General features: G+C 40.1%; 1 long non-coding RNA gene across 1 annotated transcript; it reads right to left on the reverse strand.

Annotated features, from left to right (window-relative positions):
- Window positions 1-14,503: 14,503 nt before the first annotated feature.
- On the reverse strand, window positions 14,504-20,568 carry LOC118891193. The gene is made up of 3 exons (XR_005018908.1): window positions 20,436-20,568; window positions 16,860-17,005; window positions 14,504-14,555 (listed from the first exon to the last, which is right to left on the reverse strand). It is a non-coding gene; the product is annotated as an uncharacterized LOC118891193 (long non-coding RNA).
- Window positions 20,569-20,686: the final 118 nt, after the last annotated feature.

The following is a 20,686-nucleotide window of genomic DNA, read 5'->3' on the forward strand; positions in this document are numbered from 1 at the left end:
GACAAGTGCCAATTTGTAATTGACATGTGCATCTTGGGAGAATGGGCCTGGGTCAAGCTGGGCAGGAGGGCAGCTGAGGTACTTGCCTTGAAGAAACACTGGAGCTTGGACAGCGAACAGGTTGGCACAAGGATCCCAGGGCTCCCTGAACCTGAAGGCTGTGCACTGCTTAAGGCGTCTACAGAACACAGTGGAGAGAGCTCCACCACGGCTGAGATGGATTTTCTTATCAGTTTTGGGAAGGTGGGGTTGAGAAATACAATTAATTTTAACTTGATTTAGCAAAGTAAAGAAATGTGACATTTCTCACGTCCGAAGGTTAATGAGGTGAAATTCACAGCAGTCCGTGTCCTATTGTTAGGGGAACCACTGATGGAAACGGCCTGCCCTGGCCAAACAGGATAGTAACAACTTGCATGAGTTATCTTAACAACAGGAGGTCCTGGTGAGGAACATGGAACTAACAAGCTACCACCAACTGGAAGAATTCAGGAAAGGTCAAAAGAGACACCAGTCCATGTCCTACCAACCTCCCAGGATCCTCCTCGCTGGAATCCATCCTGGCTGAGCGATGCGTGTGCCACCAGGAAGGACCCTCAGAATGATTGGCCAGAGACAACCTGGAAACTAATCCCATCACCATAAAACCCGAGACTGCAAACCACATGGCAAAGCAGTCCCCCTGGGTTCCCTTACCCTGCTGCCCTCCGCCCGGGCGCCCCTTCCCAGTAAAGTGTCCTGCTTTGTCAGCATGTGTGTCTCCTCAGACAATTCATTTCCGAGTGTTAGACAAGAGCCCATTCTTGGGCCGTTGAAGGGGTTCCCCTTCCTGCAACACTATGGTCCAAGTTACAAAATGGCATGCATGCAGAAGGAAGGAAAAAAACTTGCTCACACTTGGAATTTATCTGCGGCAAGACATCAAGAATAAGGAGCAGATCTCAGAAAAAGAAAGGAGGTAAGTATTTTAGAAGTGTAGCGTTATCTAATAAGTCAACACAGGAATAAGTGTCTGGTAATTCTCACCAGGACCCCTTAGCTGAAGGTGATGTTGTGATCCAATTCCAGTAGACTGATTGTGAAAGCACAGAGTTAAAAATCTAGCAATTTTCATCGGAGAAAAGGGTAATCAATACGCATGAGGATTGGGGTCGGGGGAGAGGAAGAGAAGAGAAAGAAGTGAAAGGATAGAAGAGGTTAAAGTTGATGAAATAAAAATTCACATTTTAAGGTAAGACAAGAAAAACTGAAACATAAAACCTTTTTCTCTGTCCATTGACCTCCTTCCCCACCCCCCAACTCTGGTGTGCACTGTGCAACTGCATTATATGTTAACCAGACCTCCCAAATGGCAGGAACCTTGGGAGATACTGGGCCTCACCTAATGGGAGTTCTTAGCTTAAATCCTTATGACCTATGAATGTCGCTAGTTATATTACTTGTATTCTGCCTATTTCACAAGATTATTGTTTATTGCATTACCAAATGTGTGACTGAGCCACAGATAAAATTAATGATGATTAGGCAATTTGCAATGATTGATCAAAATATATAGTCCTAGGGCTTCCCTGGTGGCGCAGTGGTTGAGAATCTGCCTGCCAATGCAGGGGACACGGGTTCGAGCCCTGGTCTGGGAAGATCCCACATGCCGTGGAGCAACTGGGCCCATGAGCCACAACTACTGAGCCTGCGTGTCTGGGGCTTGTGCTCCGCGACAAGAGAGGCCGCGACAGTGAGAAGCCTGTGCACGGCGATGAAGAGTGGCCCCCGCTCGCCGCAACTAGAGAAAGCCCTCGCACAGAAACGAAGACCCCAACACAGCCAAATAAATAAATAAATAAAATTAAAAAATATATGTATATATAGTCCTATAAGATCAACGATTGTAATAGTGTAACTCTAGACATGCGAAAAAGCAATAAGAGGGAACCATTTCCTGGACCATAACAGACTAGTAAGACAGGTGGTCCAGAGGCTTTTGGCTATTGTTAACAGAGCCTAGTCCAGTAATAGCATGTAGAGTGACCTATCAACAAAATCCTCACTTGACCTGGGAATGAGCATTCCTAGTGCCATGGGACAAATTGGTCACAAAATGCTCCCCAAACGTTGGTTGAAATTAAGAGTAAAAGGGAAGGGACTGTAAAATAAAGACTGTTGCCCACCATCTCTAGTTCTACAAGAATCAAGTCATTCGCCACTGCAGTTGCTGACCTATGACACACCCTGAAAGGAATTCAGGGCGAAGATCAGGATGAGGCACTCTGTGCTCTGGGAAAATTGACAGAACCGGCCCTCAGATACTATCTTTAGGAGAAATCTTTTATGAACCTGGATTCTTGGATCTTCCCATACTTAGAAAAGCACTAAAACCATTAACCAAGATGTATGCTCCTTGTGACTAGCAGCAACCTTCCACTGAGATAGATGTGTGCTTGACTGCAGGTACCCCCTTTGCCAAAATCACATATATGCTAGCTTCCTCCTTTACGTCTTTGGAACAGTTCTCAGAACTCTTGGAGAGACTGTCTCCTGGGTTATAATACTCAGATTGGCTCGAATAAAATTTCCCATTTTTTCTTAGATTGACTATTGATTAGTTTTTTTCATGGACAAGGTCTTGCCAGTGTGAACCAGTCCAAATAGCAGCCTGATGAAAGAAGCCCACCTGGCTGTCCCTTCTGGAGTCCTCTGCCTCCTCTGGGATGATGGACCCAGAATCACAGACACTCCTGACCTAGGGCAAAAATGATTTCTCACGGGGTGACAGGTAAGGGTCTAAATACATTTTTAAATTATCCCATTACAGTTTAATCAGTACTTAGTCCTTTCTTTGCTGCAGTTGGATATTGTTGCCTACCCAGTTTGATCCTCCCTTCTCCTTCCCATTAGATCCTGATTTTGTTTATGTAGTCAGTCACCCTGTATCCTTGCAGCCCTTTTGACTTCATCCCGAGCTCCAAGGGAAGCCCTGATTGGTCTGAGTTAATTATGACAATCCCCATTCTCCTTATCAGTGATTGGCTAAAGGATCCAGCCTAAGCCAATCAGTACATGACTTTCTCCTTGTCAGTGGCTTAGATCCAGATATGGGCACATGACCTAAGTTGGCCCAACTGTACTGAAGGAAAGGACATACAGGTCATGAGTGAAGGAAATATTTCTCTTCCTTCTGATAGACATGACTAAATAAACATGTTGTCTCAAGCTTGTTTGTTTGGTTTGACAACCTTTTTGTGACAATAAAATAATAGAGCCTAAGAATAAAGCCAACATGCAGAGGAGGGAATAGCCAAGAGAAAAGCAGGGAAATGGACTGGAGCCCTTATCACACTATGCCTGAAGCTGAATTCACCTCTGAACTTTCTGCTATATTAAATGGTATATTTTTTGATATATATGATATGAGTAGTATATTTTAGAATTCTATAGTCTATTTAATATAAGTTATATATCATTTAATCTAGTTGGAGTTTTAAAAATTTACTTGAAGCTGAAAGTATCCTGATATCATTCACTGATTTAAAATATCTTTGTAACATGCTAAATTCTTGCTTTTAAAATTCTTGAGTCTGTTTCTAAACTCCCTCATTTCATCCCATCCCACTTCATTCCACCCCATTCTGTTCCATTGTATTACATTCCATTGGTGTATTTGTCTTTCTGTTCCATACCAGAGCATCTATTTTAATTACTGTAGGGTTTTAACTCACTTTCACAAATGGTGAGTCACATTCATTCTCAATTCTCTTTGGACAAATTATTTCTTAAAATCATTTTATTAAATGTTAAAAATGCTCTGAGATTATGACTGGGATTCTTTGACATTTAGTTATTTCGGTGCAAATTAACATTTTAAAAGATTAAGTCTCCCAATGCAGAAACATGAATTGTTACTCTAAAAATCCAAATCTTCATCTTTTTTATCCTTCATTTATAAAACTTAAAGTGTTTAGTTTTCCACCTCACACCGGTCACAATGGCCATCATTAAAAAGTCTACAAATAACAAAATCTGGAGAAGGTGGGGATAAAAGGTAACCCTCCTACACTGCTGGTGGGAATGTAAGTTGGTACAGCCACTGTGGAAAACAGTATGGAGGTTCCTCAGAAAACTAAAAATAGAATTACCATATGATCCAGCAATCTCATTCCTGGGTATATACCCAGACAAAACAATAATTCAAAAAGATACATGCACCCCTACATTCACAGCAGCACTATTCACAACAGCCAAAATATGGAAACAACCTAAACGTCCATCAACAGATGAAGGGATAAAGAATATGTGGTACATATATACAATGGAATACTACTCAGCCATAAAAAAGAATGAAATAATGCCATTTGCAGCAACATGGACGCAAATAGAGATTAGCATACTAAGTGAAGAAAGTCAGAAAGAGAAAGACAAATACCATGATATCACTTATGTGTGGAATCTATAATATGGCACAAATGAACCTGTCTATAAAACAGAAACAGACTCACAGACATAGAGATCAGACTTTTTTTTAAAACATCTTTATTGGAGTATAATTGCTTTACAATGGTGTGTTAGATTCTGCTTTATAGCAAAGTGAATCAGCTATACATATACATATATCCCCATATCTCTCCCCTCTTGCGTCTCCCTCCCATCCTCCCTATCCCACACCTCTAGGTGGACACAAGCACTGAGCTGATCTCCCTGTGCCATGTGGCTGCTTCCCACTAGCCATCTATCTTACATTTGGTTGTATATATATGTCCATGCCACTCTCTCATTTTGTCCCAGCTTACCCTTCCCACTCCCTGTGTCCTCAAGTCCATTCTCTACATCTGCGTCTTTATTCCTGTCCTGCCCCTAGGTTCTTCAGAACCATTTCTTTTTTTTTTTTAGATTCCATATATATGTGTTAGCATACGGTATTTGTTTTTCTCTTTCTCACTTACTTCACTCTGTATGACAGACTCTAGGTCCATCCACCTCACTACAAATAACTCAATTTCGTTTCTTTTTATGGCTGAGTAATATTTCATTGTATATATATGTCACATCTTCTTTATCCATTCATCTGTCAATGTACACTTAGGTTGCTTCCATGTCCTGGCTACTGTAAATAGTGCTGCAATGAACATTGTGGTACATGACTCTTTTTGAATTATGGTTTTCTCAGGGTATAGGCCCAGTAGTGGGATTGCTGTGTCATATGGTAGTTCTATTTTTAGTTTTTTAAGGAACCTCCATACTGTTCTCCATAGTGGCTGTGTCAATTTACATTCCCATCAACAGTGCAAGAGGGTTCCCTTTTCTCCACACCCTCTCCAGCATTTACTGTTTGTAGATTTTTTGATGATGGCCATTCTGACTGGTGTGAGGTGACATCTCATTGTAGTTTTGATTTGCATTTCTCTAATGACTAGTGATGTTGAATATCTTTTCATGTGTTTGTTGGCAATCTGTATATCTTCTTTGGAGAAATGTCTATTTAGGTCTTCTGCCCATTTTTGGATTGGGTTGTTTTCTTGTATATTTTGGAGATTAATCCTTTGTCAGTTGCTTCATTTGCAAACATTTTCTCCCATTCTGAGGGTTGTCTTTTCATCTTGTTTATGATTTCCTTTGCTGTGCAAAAGTTTTTAAGTTTCATTAGGTCCCATTTATTTTTGTTTTTATTTCCATTTCTCTAAGAGGTGGGCCAAAAAGGATCTTGCTGTGATTTATGTCACAGAGTGTTCTGCCTATGTTTTCCTTTAAGAGTTTTATAGTGTCTGGACTTACATTTACGTCTTTAACCAACTTTGAGCTTATTTTTGTGTATGGTGTTAAGGAGTGTTCTAATTTCATTCTTTTACATGTAGCTGTCCAGTTTTCCCAGCACTACTTATTGAAGAGGCTGTCTTTTCTCCATTGTATACTCTTGCCTCCTTTATCAAAGATAAGGCGACCATATGTGTGTGGGTTTATCTCTGGGCTTTCTATCCTATTCCACTGATCTATATTTCTGTTTTTGTGCCAGTACAATACTGTCTTGATTACTGTAGCTTTGTAGTATAGTCTGAAGTCAGGGAGCCTGATTCCTCCAGCTCCGGTTTTCTTTCTCAAGATTGCTTTGGCTATTCGGGGTTTTTTGTGTTTCCATACAAATTGTGAAATTTTTTGTTCTAGTTCTGTGAAAAATCCCATTGGTAGTTTGATAGGGATTGCACTGAATCTGTAGATTGCTTTGGGTAGTATAGTCATTTTCACAGTGTTGATTCTTCCAATCCAAGAACATGGTATATCTCTCCATCTGTTTGTATCATCTTTAATTTCTTTCATAAGTGTCTTATAGTTTTCTGCATACAGGTATTTTGTCTCCTTAGGTAGGTTTATTCCAAGGTATTTTATTCTTTTTGTTGCAGTGGTAAATGGGTGTGTTTCCTTAATTTCTCTTTCAGATTTTTCATCATTAGTGTATAGGAATGCAAGAGATTTCTGTGCATTAATTTTGTATCCTGCTACTTTACCAAATTCATTGATTAGCTCTAGTAGTTTTCTGGTACATCTTTAGGATTTTCTATGTATAGTATCATCTCATCTGCAAACAGTGACAGTTTTACTTCTTTTCCGATTTGGATTCCTTTTATTTCTTTTTCTTCTCTGATTGCTGTGGCTAAAACTTCCAAAACTATGTTGAATAATAGTGGTGAGAGTGGGCAACCTTGTCTTGTTCCTGATCTTAGTGGAAATGGTTTCAGTTTTTCACCATTGAGAACGATGTTGGCTGTGGGTTTGTCATATATGGCCTTTATTATGTTGAGGTAAGTTCCCTCTGTGCTTACTTTCTGGAGTTTTTATCATAAATGTGTGTTGAATTTTATCAAAAGCTTTTTCTGCATCTATTGAGATTATCGTATAGTTTTTATCCTTCAATTTGTTAATATGGTGTATCATACTGATTGATTTGCGTGTATTGAAGAATCCTTGCGTTCCTGGGATAAATCCCACTTGATTATGGTGTATGATCCTTTTAACGTGCTGCTGGATTCTGTTTGTTAGTATTTTGTTGAGGATTTTTGCATCTATGTTCATCAGTGATATTGGCCTGTAGTTTTCTTTTTTTGCAACATCTTTGTCTGGCTTTGGTATCAGGGTGATGGTGGCCTCATAGAATGAGTTTGGGAGTGTTCCTCCCTCTGCTATATTTTGGAAGAGTTTGAGAAGGACAGCTGTTAGCTCTTCTCTAAAGGTTTGCTAGAATTCACCTGTGAAGCCATCTGGTCCTGGGCTTTTGTATGTTGGAAGATTTTTAATCAGTTTCAAAATCAGTGCTTGTGATTGGACTCTTTATATTTTCTGTTTCTTCCTGGTTCAGTCTCGGAAGGTTGTGCTTTTTTAAGAATTTGTCCATTTCTTCCAGGTTGTCCATTTTGTTGGCGTAAAATTGCTTGTAGTAATCTCTCATGATCCTTTGTATTTCTCCAGTGTCAGTTGTTACTTCTCCTTTTTCATTTCTAATTCCGTTGATTTGAGTCTTTTCCTTTTTTTTCTTGATGAGTCTGGCTAATGGTTTATCAATTTTGTTTATCTTCTCGAAGAACCAGCTTTTAGTTTTATTGTTCTTTGCTATTGTTTCCTTCATTTCTTTTTTATTTATTTCTGATCTGATTTTTATGATTTCTTTCCTTCTGCTAACTTTGGGGTTTTTTTTTTTTGTTCTTCTTTCTCTAATTGCTTTAGGTGTAAGGTTAGGTTGTTTATTTGAGATTTTTCTCGTTTCTTGAGGTAGGATTGTATTGCTATAAACTTCCTTCTTAGAACTGCTTTTGCTGCATCCCATAGGTTTTGGGCCGTCGTGTTTTTGTTGTCGTTTGTTTCTAGGTATTTTTTGATTTCCTCTTTGATTTCTTCAGTGATCTCTTGGTTATCTAGTAGCGTATTGTTTAGCCTCCATGTGTTTGTATTTTTTACAGTTTTTTTCCTGTAATTGATATCTAGTCTCATAGCACTGTGGTCAGAAAAGATACTTGATACGATTTCAATTTTCTTAAATTTAGCAAGGCTTGATTTGTGACCCAAGACATGATCTATCCTGGAGAATGTTCCATGAGACTTAAGAAAGTGTATTCTGTTGTTTTTGGATGGAATGTTCTATAAATATAAATTAAGTCCATCTTGTTTAATGTATCATTTAAAGCTTGTGTTTCCTTATTTATTTTCATTTTGGTTGATCTGTCCATTGATGAAAGTGGGGTGTTAAAGTCCCCTACTATTATTGTGTTACTGTTGATTTCCCCTTTTATGGCTGTTAGCATTTGCCTCGTGTATTGAGGTGCTCCTATGTTGGGTGCATAAATACTTACAATTGTTATACAGTCTTCTTGGATTGATCCCTTGATCATTATGTAGTGTCCTTCTTTGTCTCTTGTAATAGTGTTTATTTTTGTCTATTTTGCCTGATATGAGGATTGCTACTCCACCTTTCTTTTGATTTCCATTTGCATGGAATATCTTTTTCCATCCCCTCACTTTCAGTCTGTATGTGTCCCTAGGTCTGAAGTGGGTCCCTTCTAGACAGCATATATACGGGTCTTGTTTTTGTATCCATTCAGCCAGTCTATGTCTTTTGGTTGGAGCATTTAATCCATTTGCATTTAAGGTAATTATTGATATGTTCCTATGACCATTTTCTTAATTGTTTTGGGTTTGTTATTGTATGTCTTTTCCTTCTCTTGTGTTTCCTGCCTAGAGAGGTTCCTTTAGCAGTTGTTGTAAAGCTGGTTTGGTGGTGCTGAATTCTCTTAGCTTTTATCTGTAAAGGTTTTAATTTCTTCGTCAAAGCTGAATGAGATCCTTGCTGGGTAGAGTAATCTTGGTTGTAGATTTTTCTCTTTCATCACTTTAAATATGTCCTGCCACTCCCTTCTGGCTTGCACACTTTCTGCTGAAAGATCAGCTGTTAACCTTATGGGGATTCCCTTGTATGTTATTTGTTGCTTTTCCCTTTCTGCTTTTAATATTTTTTCTTTGTATTTAATTTTTGATAGTTTGATTAATATGTGTCTTGGCGTGTTTCTCCTTGGATTTATCCTGTATGGAACTCTGTGTGCTTCCTGGCCTTGACTATTTCCTTTCCCATATTAGGGAACTTTTCAACTATAATCTCTTCAAACATTTTCTCAGTCCCTTTCTTTTTCTCTTCTTCTTCTGGGACCCCTATAATTTGAAAGTTGGTGCATTTAATGTTGTCCCAGAGGTCTCTGAGACTGTCCTCAATTCTTTTCATTCTTTTTCTTTATTCTGCTCTGTGGTAGTTATTTTCACTATTTTATCTTCCAGGTCATTTATCCGTTCTTCTGCCTCAGTTATTCTGCTGTTGATTCCTTCTAGAGAATTTTTAATTTCATTTATTGTGTTGTTCATCATTGTTTGCTCTTTAGTTCTTCTAGGTCGTTGTTAAACGTTTCTTGTATTTTCTCCATTCTATTTCCAAGATTTTGGATCATCTTTACTACCATTACTCTGAATTCTTTTTCAGGTAGACTGCCTATTTCCTCTTCATTTGTTTGGACTGGTGGGTTTTTGCCTTGCTCCTTCATCTGCTGCATATTTCTCTGTCTTCTCATTTTGCTTAACTCACTGTGTTTGGGGTCTCCTTTTTGCAGGCTGCAGGTTCGTGTTCCCTTTGTTTTTGCTGTCTGCCCCCAGTGGGTAAGGTTGGTTCAGTGAGTTGTGTAGGCTTCCTGGTGGAGGGGACTGGTGCCTGTGTTCTGGTGGATGAGGCTGGATCTTGTCTTTCTGGTGGACAGGACCGTGTCTGGTGATGTTTTGGGATGATTTTAGGAAGTCTGTCTGCTAATGGGTGGGGTTGTGTTCGTGTCTTGCTAGTTGTTTGGCATGGGGTGTCTAGTACTGGAGCTTGCTGGTTGTTCAGTGGAGCTGGGTCTTAGTGTTGAGATGGAGATCTCTGGGAAAGCTCTTGCTGACTGATATTACGTGGGGCCAGGAGGTCTCTGGTGGTCCAATGTCCTAAACTCGGCTCTCCCACCTCAGAGGCTCAGGTTTGATACCTGGCTGGAGCACCAAGACCCTGTCAGCCACACGGCTTGGAGGGCTTGTACCCAAACAGCATTACAACAGCAACTTTAAAGTCCTCTCTGCTTAGATAGCCTTTGTTATCTTCATTGCATGCTTTAAATACTTCTTGTGCTCTGAGAGGCTGGCTTCCCCCACCCACGGCCGGGCCCTGGAGAAAAACATCGTGACCACCACACGGGAGTCAGGATGCCTGAACTCGTCACCTCTGTAGCCTGAGCCCCGCTTGCAGTGACTGCCTACCAAGCTCCCCCGAGATCAGACTTGTGGTTGCCAAGAGGGAGGGGGGAGGGAGAGGGATGGACTGGGAGTTTGGCATTGGTAGATGCAAACTATTATATATAGGATGGATAAACAACAAGGTCCTACTGTATAGCACAGGGAACTATATCCATTCTCCTGGGATAAACCATAATGGAAAAGAATGTGAAAAAAGGAATGTCTATATGTGTATAAATGATTCACTTTGCTGTGAGGCAGAGATTGGCACAGCATTGTATATCAACTATACTTCAGTTAAAAAAAGTGTTTAGTTTTCTACATAGGGCTCTTATACTTTCTTTTTCATCCTATTTCTAGACATCATATATATTTTTGTTGCTCTTGTCAATGTGATATTCTTTCCCACATCATTGGATATTGCTGGTATGTAGCAAAACTAGATTTTCTTTAATGTGATTACAGTGAAAATACCCACAGGACTTTTTCATTAAAAATGACAAAAGCATTCTATAATTCATATGGAAGAGCAAAGAGCTGAAAATAGCTAAGACAATTTAGAAGAAGAATAAGAAGACTGGGAGTATTATGGTACCAGATGACAAGATTTAAAAAGTTATAATTATTTAAACAGTATGATAACATGCAGTAATAGATAAGCTGACCCACAAAACCAGAATAGAGGACCTAGACTCTCACATAGATGGAAAATTTAGGTATGACAGAGATTAATTTATTGCAGATTAATAAATGGCGCTTGGACAATTTGTTTTCCATATGAAACAAAAATGAAATTGGATCCTTTTTTCATAGCATATATCTAAAAACTTAAATGAAAAGAGCAAGACACATTTTGATTATGATGTTTTGCATTTGTATCCATAAATTCGATTGGCTTCCAGTTTTCCTCTTTCGTAGCTTTTCTTACTTTGATATCAAGTTTATACTAGTTTTATAAAATTAATCGTGGCATGTTCCCTCAATTTATATTCTCTGGAAAAGTTTTAGTTTGGATTAAATGTTCCTCACAGATTTTTTCTCATAAGTTGATCTTGCTGGTAAAACTATCTGGTCCAGGTGGGATTATGTATGAATATGTGCACACACACACATATGTAATTATTATCTCCATTTACAAATTATTTATAACAGAATTATTATCTCCATTTACAAATGATGAACCTGAAGCACGGAGAGATTAGGTAAGTTGCTCAAGGTCACACAGCTGGGAAGTGGTAATCTGGGACTGGAACTCAGCCCTCTGGTTTAACAAGCACTTCCGAATTTGAATGACTAATTCCATTTATTTAATGGTTATGGGTTTCTTAGGTTGGGGTCACTAAAAGCAAAACCTGAGACAGGGATTTGGTCTCCTGCAATTTATTTGAGGGAAAACCTCAAAGGATGGTTGGGAAGCAGGATTGGGAAGGAGAAGAACCTGGCAAGGAGGTGATCTCAGATGAAGTCCAGCCTTGCCTTGATCCCCAGAGGAGGGGTATAGACAGAATAAAATTCTCCATAGAATTGTCCCTCCTTGATGCAAGGGGCTGGCCTTTTGTATCCTTGCTTCAGTCAGTTATAGGCTACAGGCAGAGGAGAAAGGGCTATGTTTTCTGATCTTGATCTGGGAGTGATTCTGGGAGGCAGAGGGAAGCTGTAAAAATTTAGCAGTTAACAGAGCAGCAGGGGATGAGTGCACTGGTCAGGGAAAAGGAATCTGGGCACCCAAACAGTTGCTGTCCAGTTGAAGCTATTCAGATTTTATACTTCTTCTTGAGTCAGATTTGGAAGGTTATGTTTTTCTCAGAAATTATCCAGTTTTTCCCCTAAATTTATAAATTTTTTGGCATAGGATTATTTGTAGTATTATTGTTTATTTTAAAAACAGCTTGTTGAGATATAATTGGCATATGATACATTGTATATAAAGTATACACTTGGATAATTTTGACATACGTGTAACACCCATGAATCATCACATCAAGATAATAAACATTTTTACCACCACCAAGTTTGCCCACATCCTTTGTAATCTCTCCCCTCAGTCCCTGGCAACCACTGATTTGCTTCTTAAGACTACACATTAATTTGCGTTTTCTAGAGTTTTATATAAATGAAGTTACAGAGTATGTACTCTTTTGTGTTCACCCCCTTTCCCTCAGCATAACCATTTAGAGAGTCATCCAGGTTGTTTCATGTATCCATACTTCATCCCTTTTTATTGCTGAGTAGTATTCCACTGTGTGGATATACCATAATTGTTTATCCACTCATCTGTTGAGGTACATTTGAGTTGTTTCTAGTTTTGGGTTACTACAAAGAAAGCTGCTACAAACATTCACGTACAAGCTTTTGTATAGTCATATACTTCCTTTTTTTGTTCGTAAATACCTAGGAATGGGGTGTCTGAATCATATGGTAGGTATATGTTTAAATTTTTAAGAAACTACCAAACTGTTTTCCAAAGTAATTGTACTATTTTACATTCCTATAAACAGTGTATGAGAGTTACAGTTTTTCCATCTTTTCACCAACTCTTAGTCAGTCATTTTAATTTTAGTTATGCTAATAGGTGTGTAGTGGTATTTAGTTGTATCTCATTGTGGTTTTAATCTGGACTTTCCTAAGGACTTAATAATGCTGAGCATCTCTTCATGTGCTTCTTGACATCCATATATCTTCTTGGTGAAGTATCTGTTCAAATCTTTTGCCCATTTAAAAAATTAGGTTGCTTTCTTATTGTTGAATTTTGAGAGTTCTTCATTAATTCTGGATACATCCTTTATCAGTATATGCTTTGTAAAGATTTTCTCCCAGTGGCTTATTTTTCACTCTCTTAACAGAGTCTTTTGAAGAATCTTCTAAAATTTAAAAAAACTTTTGTGAAGTCAAATTTATCAATTTATTCTTTTATTACAGATTGTAGGATCTTATTTAAGAAATCTCTGCCTAATCTAAGGTCATAAAGATTTTGCCCTGTTTTTTTCTTTTTATAAAGTTTTATACCTTTATGTTTTACATTTAGGTGTACGATTCATTTGAGTTATTTTGGTATATGGTGTGAGATATGGATCCACGTCCTTTAAAACAAGGTGTGTTTTTTTGCATATGAATATCCAATTTTTCCAGCACCATTTATTGAAAAAGCTGTCATTTCTCCATTGAACTACTGCCTTTGTGCCTTTGTAGTAAATCAGCTGCCCATATATATGGTTAGGCTAATTTCTGCAGGTTTTTAAAAAATTAATTAATATTATTTTTTGGCTGCATTGGGTCTTCATTGTTGCGCACGGGCTTTCTGTAGTTGCAGTGAGCGGGGGCTACTCTTCGTTGCGGTGTGCGGGTTTCTCATTGCGGTGGCTGCTCTTGTTGTGGAGCACGGGCTCTAGGCACACAGGCTTCAGTACTTGTGGCACGCGGGCTCAGTAGTTGTGGCTCATGGGCTCTAGAGCACAAGCTCAGTAGTTGTGGCGCACGGGCTTAGTTGCTCTGTGGCATGTGGGATCTTCCTGGACCAGGGCTCAAACCCTGCATTGGCAGGCAGATTCTTCACTGCACCACCAGGGAAGTCCCTGCAGGCATTTTTATAGAAATTAACAAACTGATTCTAAAATTCATTTGGAGGGACTGCCCTGGCGGTCCAGTGGTTAAGACTCCATGCTTCCACTGCAGGGGGCACGGGTTTGATCCCTGGTCGGGGAACTAAGACCCTGCGTGCAACTCGGCACAGCCAAAAAAAAAAAAGTCAATTGATTAGTAACTGTAATTCCATTGGCAAACTTAATTACTCTTTGCCATGTAACAAAATATAAAAAATAAAATAAAATTCACTTGGAAATGCAAAGGACCTATAATAGCCAATACAACGTTTTTTTCTTAATATTTATTTATTTATTTATTGTCTGCTTTGGGTCTTAGTTGCAGCATGCGGGATCTTCATTGAGGCATGCGGGATCTTCCATTGCGGCACGTGGGCTCTTCGTTGTGGTGCGTGGGCTTCTCTCTAGTTGTGGCATGCAGGCTTCTCTCTAGTTGTGCCATGTGGGTTTTCTCTCTCTAGTTGTGGCACGTGGGCTCCAGGGAGCGTGGGCTGTGTAGTTTGCGGTATGCAGGCTCTCTCATTGAGGTGCGAGAGCTCAGTAGTTGTGGCGCACGGGCTTAGTTGCTCTGCAGCATGTGGGATCTTAGTTCCCTGACCATGGATCGAACACACGCCCCTGCATTGGGAGGCAGATTCTTCACCACTGGACCACCAGGGAAGTCCCACCAATACAACTCTGAAAAAGAATAGCAGAGTTGGAGGACTGGCATGACGTGATTTCAAGATTTTTTCTAAAGTCACAGCAATCAAGACAGCGTGATGTTGGCACAAATAAGGACAAACAGATCAATGGAACCAATTAGAGAGATCAGAAATAAACCCATGCATATGTGGACTAGAATATTGCTCAACAATAAAAAGGAATGAACTACTGACATACACTTCAGCATGAATGCATCCTAAAATAATTGTGTTGAGTTTAAGCTATACTAAAAAGAGTGCTTTTGTATGATTTCACTTATATAAAATTCTAGAAAATGCTAATGAATGTATTGTGATAGAAAGCAAATCAGTGGTTATGGGGATGAATGGGGAGGTTAGGGAGGTATGAGAGGGATGGATTACAAAGGGCATGAGAAAACTTTTGGGGGAGATGGATATGTTCACTATCACGATTACGACAATGGTTTCACAGGTGTATACATATGTGACAACTTATCAAACTGTACACTTTAAATAGATGCAGGCTGTTGTATGTCAGTTATACCTCAATTTTTAGCAAAGTTCCATAAGGAGCTCTCCTGATATAGAAGAATAAAAGAATGATTATATAAAGTGAGAAGGTAAGACAACACAGGCTGTAAGAGGAGTGTAGTAGTCAGGTACTCCAGAGATGCAGAACCAACAGGTTATTGTACATACACACGAACACACACATATGGAATTATATATATTATATATATCAATAGTATATATACATATACATGGAATGTATAGGATATATGATATATGAGGCATATATATGAGATATCTATCTATCTATCTAAAGATTCATTATAAGGAACTGAATTATGGAGGCTGGCAAGTCCAGTCTGCAGGGTGGGCTGGCAGGCTGGAGAACCAGCAGAGCGGACGTTCCAGTTCAAGTCTGAAAGCTGTCTGCTGGAAAATTCCTCTCGTTCAGGGGAAGGTCAACCACTTGGTCTATTCAGGCCTTCAACTGATTGAACGAGGCCCACTCACATCCTGGAGGGTAACTGGCTCTACTTAAACTGCACTGATCCCAATGTTAATTTCATGCAAATGCATGTTACAGGAACACCCAGAATAATGTCTGACCAAATATCTGGGTGCCCCATGGCCCAGCCACATTGACTCATTACAAGTAGGTAGAGGCTTTGTGGATGGTGTGTGGGACAGGGTCCCCAGACGGAGCTGGCAGACCATTCCAGGCGTACAAACAACACAAGCAAATCACGAAGTTGGAAATGACTGTCACAGGACATGGGCTCCAAACAGAGACTAGCACAGAGGTGATGGTCGGGACCAACTGGTATAACTAGGACCAGGAGGGACTGTGATGTTTCTGTGTAGCCAATTGCATGTGGTTGGTGTGGGTGATGCCTGGCAGCTTCTGAGGAAGAAAGTGATATCATGCGCCCCCAACACCCCTCTTCAGGCTCTGTTTTCTGCCCACTCTTCCTGTGTGACTGTAAACATTCAAATTAAACATTTTCAGAATTGGCAAATGCCCTCATGGGAAAAGTAGCATTTGGGAACGTCTCTGTCTCCAGGTGACTATTTTCCCTTCAGTTTTGGCTTGATAATTCTTTACAATCTTGTCAGCTCTTTGATGCTTTCTAGAAAACATTTAAAGTTGTATTTTTAGTTGTTTTCAGGGGGAACTTAGGTTCAAATGATCTAACCTGCCTTTACCAGACACTGAGTCTTTGTTATGTTTTTTATTATTTTTTACTGTAATGCAATAGATATAGATAGTATTCACTCATATTCAGTCCTCCTCTCCTTCTGGACACATGGGAGACAAATCTTCCCATTCACCTTGTCATTGAGCAAGGCCGTGAGATAACTGAGGAAAACAGGCTGTGAGTGGGATTAGTGTATGTGTCTCTTCTGTGCTACAAACACCAAAAAATTTGAGAAAAGCTATTTCAAAGCATCCTCCTGATCCTATGCTTCCACAACACACAATTATACAGCCAGTTTATTGATAATCATAAAAAGATTATTTTATTCTAAGCATTGCCTTCAACAGCACTTCATGGAATTTCCCTTTCCCATTCCTTCTTGACATTTTAGGTAAATCCTATAGCTTTCTAGCTGCCTTGGGGTAATGAAGAATCCAGTCCCATTCTACTTCAGTTTAAAAAATCTCAAACTCTGTAGAGCCAATGAGAAGAATGGAAATTGACTCATAAAAGGGGCAAGACTTAAGAAAGGCTAAGTGGCCAAGTTCACTGCCAAAATCATGTCATAGGAAGCTTCCGCTCAGGATGAACTTCTGCTCCTGGGCACTTACTTGCTCTCACACCCCTGGAGTCTCCATCCTACCACTGCCATCAATAATCTTTGACGTCTCCATGTCTTCGGATACCCCCTCAAGATTTCAGATGCAAGAGCCTCTGGTTTGCGGAGCCTGGGTCACATGCCCACATGTCTTGGGACCTACAAGCAGGGAGAGAGGGAATATCTGGCCCTCTTGGTGCTGTGACGCGAGGTGTTGCGTGTCGTCTTTCTCTGGTTTGTTTGGGGAAAGCCTGGTATTGGCTATAGTTCCATGGCAACATAAGTGGTTTGCAAACTTTCTATTTGCCTCAGTCAGTCCACAGTGACTACATTGCTTTCTTTCCTCACCATCAATTACATGTAGAAGGCATGGATAAAAATGGATTTTCTTTCAAAATCCTAAGAGCATGCTGGGCGGTGCTCCAGTTGTATGCAACCATGAAAAATCCTGCTTCAGGGGACAGATGGGTCCACCTTACAATGCCTATGTCATTATAAGACACTTACTCTCTTTTTAAACCTTTTAAATTGTGAAAGAAAACACACACACAGAACATAAGTGTGCAATTCAACAAAGAGTCACAATGGGAACATTTCTGAGTCCATCCCTTGGGTGCCCCTCATATTCTGACTTTCATATTTCCTATTCTTATCCTTGTATTTCTTTTTCTTGCCTTACTTTACTGCTTAGAATTTCTGGAACAATGTTAAATAGCAGTTGTGATAGCAGGCTTTCATGTCGTGTTTCCAATTTCAAAGGGAAGGATTTTAATGTTTAGTCATTAACCATGAGGTTGGCTCTTATTTTTTAATAGATATTTTTATAGACATTGAAGGAAGTTATCTATTATTTCTGGTTTGCTAAGAGTTTTTATTGTGAGTGGATGTCATGCTTTTTTTATCATGCTTTTTTCTGAATCTATTAAGATACTCATTTTTAATTTACTGTTTTAAAAGGCCTTTACAAAAGGCAACCATGAAAGTGGACAGGTAATGGTTTTGCTTTTGTTTTCCAAGTTTCCCTACTTTTGGAAGTTTCTACCATATATCATGGAAAACAAAGCTTGGAAGGAAGCTTAAAGGTCATCAACCATTACACTCCATCGCTCAGTTCACAAATCTTCTCTACAACATTCCAAGAGGTTGGCTGTTTATACAGTCTCTGCTTAAATATTTTAAGGGATGAAAGAAAATCATTATCTCTGCTCATCAATTTTTGGAAAGCTCTGGTTGCCAGAAAGTCATTTCTTATGTTAGTTGAAATGTACCTCAATGTCAGACTCATCCCAAGTCTGGCAGATGGAATATGCAGGACAGATGTACCCTGAGGAATGGGTAGAGCAGTGTGTGTGGTGAAAAGCACGTGGCCTTTAGAATTAGGCAGACCTGGGTTCAATTGCTAGCTTAGCCATCAACAAGCTGAGCGAATTTGGGCACTATGGCAGATTGTGTAATGATCACAGATTCCTGCCACCCTAGTATGATCCTCATTTGAATGTGACTTTGCAGCTCCTCCAATCCAGAGATGGATGGAGTCTATTTCTTCACCTCGAATCTGGGCTGGCCTTGGGACGTGCTTTGACCAACAGAATGTGGCAAAAGTGATATTGGGCAAATTCTGGAAGGTAGTGAGCGGTGGGGGGGGGGGGGGTGCAGGGAGGGCACAGGGAGAAGGGCCAGGCTGTGTCAGGCTCTCTTGAGATGCTGCCCTGAGCCTGCCATATAAGGAAATCATCTAGCCTACAGGAGGTGAGAGGATGCATGGCGAATTAAGGTGCCCCAGTCAACAGACTATACCAGCTGCCAGACATGTAGGTGGGACCATCTTGGATTTCCCAGCCCTGAAGCCCAAGCAAAACCAGCTAAAGAACTGCGCAGCCGACCTACAAAATCATGAGAAATTATGTCATTGTTCGTTTAAGCCACTGAGTAGTTACATGGCAAAGGCTTACTGAGACAAATGTTATTCAAACAGCCAGAGTTTCTGTTTCTTCACTGTTACAAGGGAAAACAATAATAATTCTTTCCATGGTTGTGAGTAAGGATTAATTAGTGTAAAATATGTAAAAGTGTATAAGTAGCCAGCACTGTGCTGGTTCACTGTAACTGCTAAATAAGGGTAGCTGCTACGATTGCTGTTATGCAAACTTTTAAAGCTAACACTCTCTTCCTTCTTAGTTTCTACTCTTCCAGGTTAAATACTGTTTCCTTTGACTTTACCTTGTTTGAGAAGCCTTCCTGGCAATTTATTATACTGCTCCCCTCCTAATTACCTCCTATACCCCCTATTTTATTAATGTCCCTCTTAAAACAGAACAATAGATGTGATCTGATCATTGCCTGTTACTGGGCAGGCAGTTCCTTTCAGTAATAGTGACTTCCACACAATAAGTGCTAAAACAATGCTGTTTTTTTTTATTAACTCAGCCCAAGTCAGGGCTCCTTTTTTTAGTTCATCCGTTTCCACTGTCTTTTATTCAGCTAACTGTTGATTATCAGTCTTCAACTGCTCTGACTTGAGCTACTGCCAAGCCAAGTTTCTCGTCCCTGAGAGTATGCAGGTGTTTTCTTGGAACTAAATGTAGGATTTAACATTTAACCTGGTGAAATTTCTTTTGTTAACCTTCGCTGAGTACTCCAGCTGGCCAAGGTAATCTCGGTCTTACATCTGTCATTTGTTTCTCCACTTGGTGCATCAAGATTAGATGATTACTACTTACATGTTTTCTACCAGTTACTGAAAAATAATGTTTAACAGGACAGAGCCATGGAAAGAGGCTCAAAGCACACTATATATCTTGCCAAGTCTGGTACAGAGCCAGTAAATATTAATAATTACATTATGCGAGCATGTTATTTAACAGCCAACAGACTGCTTTCACATCAATTAGTACCTTAATCCAACGTCAAGTATGCCCAGTGACAGGACACTTCGGTCTTATCCACGTGGAGACCTATATAGGCAGTAAAATTCTTTGCTAAAATCAAGATACACCTCACCTAATGATGTTCTGAAAAAAATTCTTTACTGAGTAGCGCGACTACAATCGTTTTTTTCTTTGTCTTTACCTGATCATAGTGAATATAAAATGTTATAGTAATGATTATACAAAATATCTTTTTAGGTCAATGGTAATAGATAAGACAGCAAATTAATTTATCTGCTTTCAGCGCTTTTGAGAAGTCAAAGGGGAAAAAAAAAGATTGTTTTGTCCCAGAACCTTCAACTTATCCTGACAACCAAGAGATACCTGAAATCCCTGAGAGACCTGTATTCGTATCTTCAGGAAGCTTCAGGAAGCTTTGTATGTGAGCACCCCTGCCGGTTTTCCCCAGAACAGATGTAATTGTGGGGTTTTACTTACTCTCACCCACCACCCCCCTGCCCCGTGGCATACTTTTTCACCTTGGGAAGGGGATGGGAATGAGAAAGGGGGTGTTAATTGGGTCCCCAGAGTTTGCGTATCTTTCCTCTAGCCTTCCTTGCTACTGTGGATAGTATTGGGCACACCCAGTTCTAGACCAGGAGACTGATTCTCCAGAGAAGCGCGAGACAAGTTACAGAGCCAGTCAGAAGCAGAGCCTGTACCTTGTAAAACCCCATGGGCTTCGTGCTGCTGCGGCCAGAGAGGATGGACTGCGTGGACCTGGGCCAATTCCGGGGAATACTCAAGCCTGCGGATCCCAGAGGATGCAGAAAACTTCTGTCGGGGATGTTGGCAGAGGGCCCTTCCGGGGAGGTTCGCGCTGGGGGGTGGCCGTCCCGCCTCACCTTCGCCGAGACGCCCCAGCAGAACAGCGCGGGGCGGGGGAGGGGGCGTGTCCCCTTCGCCAGCCCAG

The sequence above is a fragment of the Balaenoptera musculus genome, chromosome 2, assembly GCF_009873245.2.
Source record: "Balaenoptera musculus isolate JJ_BM4_2016_0621 chromosome 2, mBalMus1.pri.v3, whole genome shotgun sequence".
In the NCBI taxonomy this organism is placed as follows: Eukaryota; Metazoa; Chordata; class Mammalia; order Artiodactyla; family Balaenopteridae; genus Balaenoptera; species Balaenoptera musculus.